Source organism: Pleurodeles waltl, chromosome 4_1, assembly GCF_031143425.1.
Source record: "Pleurodeles waltl isolate 20211129_DDA chromosome 4_1, aPleWal1.hap1.20221129, whole genome shotgun sequence".
Lineage (NCBI taxonomy): Eukaryota > Metazoa > Chordata > Amphibia > Caudata > Salamandridae > Pleurodeles > Pleurodeles waltl.
Window position 1 is genome coordinate 40,638,013 of NC_090442.1, and position 4,974 is coordinate 40,642,986.

At 39.5% G+C, this 4,974-nt stretch overlaps 1 non-coding gene across 1 annotated transcript; it reads right to left on the reverse strand.

Annotated features, from left to right (window-relative positions):
- Positions 1-1,108: 1,108 nt before the first annotated feature.
- Positions 1,109-1,181, reverse strand: TRNAR-UCG (transfer RNA arginine (anticodon UCG)). Its single transcript has one exon. It is a non-coding gene; the product is annotated as a tRNA-Arg (tRNA).
- Positions 1,182-4,974: the final 3,793 nt, after the last annotated feature.

Consider the following 4,974-nt stretch of genomic DNA (forward strand, 5'->3'; position numbering starts at 1 on the left):
AGATAGACTTAAACTTACACACCCTGGTCTGTGAGAGTAGTGCCCTATCCATTGCGGCATTGAGGGTAATCTGCAAGACAGAGTTCCAAAATCATCCTTTCATCTCAGTTCATGGCCACATACAGTATTTCTGCAGTCATTCGTTTCACTTTTCTGTCTTTAATTAAACTGACCATTTTAAACCTCCGGCACCCACCACTTCAATCTTACCGTTTTTGTGCTATCATAGGGCCTTGGAACTTTTGGCAAGTGGACAGAAGCAGTCAGAGAACCACATCACAATACATACTCCTTTGCCTGATACCTTTCACAACAAACTGCTCTTGGAAAAAGACATTAACCGGTCCTTGCTCTCAGACAGCCACAGAAAGCCTATCACCACCTCTACGAACATATTTCAATCAAACCAATATATATCATTCAACAATTATGCCTCTGTATCAATATAACTACAACTCGAGACAGAAAGGAATTAAAAAAACAATCTGCCCATTTGAATAACCAGCAGAGTTTTAAGGACGTACAAATTGGAATGTGACAATTTCAGAGTTCCTCATTCATAAGAAGTCTGTGAGATAGTATCTCAGAAAGATCTCAAGTTTATAGCAAAAATGGTTGTAAGGGTGATTTATACCACACAATTGCAACTAGGTGCCTCAATCTGCAAGAGACCAGTCCTTGACAGATTACACAATTGGGGCAACAGCAAAGGCAGCAATTGTGTCAATCCTTTATGATTCTTCTCCAGTACTGTATTTTTTCTTAGGGACAATTTGCATTATTCCTGGAGAAAATCATAGAGCTTCTACGCATGCATAGTTTCTGCTTTCTGCACGCACACACTCCCTGCACTGCATCTACCCACAGTTCTGTTAAGAATGATTGTGCCGTGTCATATTGTTGTATACGTATTGCATATCCGTGGCGTTTATGAAGAGGTACTTTGGGTATGGCAGAAAGACAGAAAAGTAGCAATGCTGAAGGCATAACGTGACTGATTGTGCAGTTTGCATTGGGCTTTCTTAATGAGTGAGAGTGAAAGGAGTATTGTAAGAGTGTATTTCCAGTTTGTATGTAAAGATAATTTGGGTGCTGTGAGAAAAAGACTCAACCATGAAGGGACTCGAACCCTCAATCTTCTGATCCGAAGTCAGACGCCTTTACCATTAGGCCACATGGTCACTGACTGCAATATGTTTGGGTGTTTAGGGTTAGGTGGTATGATTGGATGTGGAACATATCAATTACAGGTGCGCAGGACAGGATCCCATACCGTTCTTCATCTTCTTTCCATCAAAGGAGTTTTTTCAAACAATATCTAGATAATTTCCAAAGTTTCATATCTTATGATGTGCTTTTTTGCCGTTAATCCTCCTTTCTTCTTTTATTGAATACTCTGTTTTATGCTGCAATGGTGTTTTTGGATTATTTGAAAAGACAATGAAACTGCTTTGACAGTAGTTCAGACTTCCCATTTCTTGACTTGCTAATTTGCTCCCTGAATTAGCTTATACAAGTGACATGAACAGGGCCTTGACCTAAGCATGTACCTGAAAGCCTGTCACCACCTCTAGAAATAAAATTCACAGCAGCTCAAAACAATCATTTTGAAAGAGAATATTTCAAGTGAGTCCAAGTTTAATTTCAATAAAGAAAGCTGTATAAAATGACACGCTGCACATTTGGGTAACCAGCATGACTCTTTTCAGTGAAGAAGTGGAATGGTTCTGTTGCAATATACTATCACCCTGGCAAGCTGCTACGAGGAAAGTAAACAATATGATTAGGTTTCAGCAAAAATTTATTAGTTCAGGGTGTGCACCTCAGATAGACTTAAACTTACACACCCTGGTCTGTGAGAGTAGTGCCCTATCCATTGCGGCATTGAGGGTAATCTGCAAGACAGAGTTCCAAAATCATCCTTTCATCTCAGTTCATGGCCACATACAGTATTTCTGCAGTCATTTGTTTCACTTTTCTGTCTTTAATTAATCTGACCATTTTAAACCTCCGGCACCCACCACTTCAATCTTACCGTTTATATGTTATAATAGGGCCTTGGAACTTTTGGCAAGTGGACAGAAGCACTCAGAGAACCACATCACAATACATACTCCTTTGCCTGATACCTTTCACAACAAACTGCTCTTGGAAAAAGACGTTAACCGGTCCTTGCTCTCAGACAGACACAGAAAGCCTATCACCACCTCTACGAACATATTTCATTCAAACCAATATATATCATTCAACAATTATGCCTCTGTATCAATATAACTACAACTCGAGACAGAAAGTAATTTAAAAAACAATCTGCCCATTTGAATAACCAGCAGAGTTTTAAGGACGTACAAATTGGAATGTGACAATTTCAGAGTTCCTCATTCATAAGAAGTCTGTGAGATAGTATCTCAGAAAGATCTCAAGTTTATAGCAAAAATGGTTGTAAGGGTGATTTTTACCACACAATTGCAACTAGGTGCCTCAATCTGCAAGAGACCAGTCCTTGACAGATTACACAACTGGGGCAACATCAAAGGCAGCAATTGTGTCAATCCTTTATGATTCTTCTCTAGTACTATACTTTTTCTGAGGGACAATTTGCATTATTCCTGGAGAAAATCATAGAGCTTCTACCCATGCATAGTTTCTGCTTTCTGCACGCACACACTCTCTGCACTGAATCTACCCACAGTTCTGTTCAGAATGATTGTGCCATGTCATATTGTTGTATACGTATTGCATATCCGTGGCATTTATGAAGAGGTACTTTGGTATGGCAGAAAGACAGAAAAGTAGCAATGCTGAAGGCATAACGTGACTGATTGTGCAGTTTGCATTGGGCTTTTTTCTTGAGTGAGAGTGAAAGGAGTATTGTAAGAGTGTGTTTCCAGTTTGTATGTAAAGATAAGTTGGGTGCTGTGAGAAAAAGACTCATCCATGAAGGGACTCGAACCCTCAATCTTCTGTTCCGAAGTCAGACGCCTTATCCATTAGGCCACATGGTCACTGACTGCAATAGGTTTGGGTGTTTAGGGTTAGGTGGTATGAATGGATGTGGAACATATCAATTACAGGTGCGCAGGACAGGATCCCATACCGTTCTTCATCTTCTTTCCATCAAAGGAGTTTTTTCAAACAATATCTTGATAATTTCCAAAGTTTCATATCTTATGATGTGCTTTTTTGCCGTTAATCCTCCTTTCTTCTTTTATTGAATACTCTGTTTTATGCTGCAATGGTATTTTTGGATTATTTGAAAAGAGAATGAAACTGCTTTGACACTAGTTCAGACTTCTCATTTTTTGATTTGCTAATTTGCTCCCTGAATTAGCTTATACAAGTGACATGAACAGGGCCTTGACCTAAGCACGTACCTGAAAGCCTGTCACCACCTCTAGAAATAAAATTCACAGCAGCTCAAAACAATAATTTTGATAGAGAAAATTTCAAGTGAGTCTAAGTTTAATTTCAATAGAGAAAGCTGTATAAAATGACACGCTGCACATTTGGGTAACCAGCATGACTCTTTTCAGTGAAGAAGTGGAATGGTTCTGTTGCAATATACTATCACCCTGGTAAGCTCCTACGAGGAAGAGTAAACAATATGATTAGGTTTCAGCAAAAATGTATTAGTTCAGGGTGTGCACCTCAGATAGACTTAAACTTACACACCCTGGTCTGTGAGAGTAGTGCCCTATCCATTGCGGCATTGAGGGTAATCTGCGAAACAGAGTTCCAAAATCATCCTTTCATCTCAGTTCATGGCCACATAGAGTATTTCTGCAGTCATTCGTTTCACTTTTCTGTCTTTAATTAAACTGACCATTTTAAACCTCCACCACCCACCACTTCAATCTTACCGTTTTTGGGCTATCATAGGGCCTTGGAACTTTTGGCAAGTGGACAGAGGCAGTCAGAGAACCACATCACAATACATACTCCTTTGCCTGATACCTTTCACAACAAATTGCTCTTGGAAAAATACGTTAACCTGTCCTTGCTCTCAGACAGACACAGAAAGCCTTTCACCACCTCTACGAACATATTTCAATCAAACCAATATATATCATTCAACAATTATGCCTCTGTATCAATATAACTACAACTCGAGACAGAAAGGAATTTAAAAAACAATCTGCCCATTTGAATAACCAGCAGAGTTTTAAGGACGTACAAATTGGAATGTGACAATTTCAGAGTTCCTCATTCATAAGAAGTCTGTGAGATAGTATCTCAGAAAGATCTCAAGTTTATAGCAAAAATGGTTGTAAGGGTGATTTTTACCACACAATTGCAACTAGGTGCCTCAATCTGCAAGAGACCAGTCCTTGACAGATTACACAACTGGGGCAACATCAAAGGCAGCAATTGTGTCAATCCTTTATGATTCTTCTCTAGTACTATACTTTTTCTGAGGGACAATTTGCATTATTCCTGGAGAAAATCATAGAGCTTCTACCCATGCATAGTTTCTGCTTTCTGCACGCACACACTCTCTGCACTGAATCTACCCACAGTTCTGTTCAGAATGATTGTGCCATGTCATATTGTTGTATACGTATTGCATATCCGTGGCATTTATGAAGAGGTACTTTGGTATGGCAGAAAGACAGAAAAGTAGCAATGCTGAAGGCATAACGTGACTGATTGTGCAGTTTGCATTGGGCTTTCTTCATGAGTGAGAGTGAAAGGAGTATAGTAAGAGTGTGTTTCCAGTTTGTATGTAAAGATAAGTTGGGTGCTGTGAGAAAAGACTCATCCATGAAGGGACTCAAACCCTCAATCTTCTGTTCCGAAGTCAGACGCCTTATCCATTAGGCCACATGGTCACTGACTGCAATAGGTTTGGGTGTTTAGGGTTAGGTGGTATGAATGGATGTGGAACATATCAATTACAGGTGCGCAGGACAGGATCCCATACCGTTCTTCATCTTCTTTCCATCAAAGGAGTTTTTTCAAACAATATCTTGATAA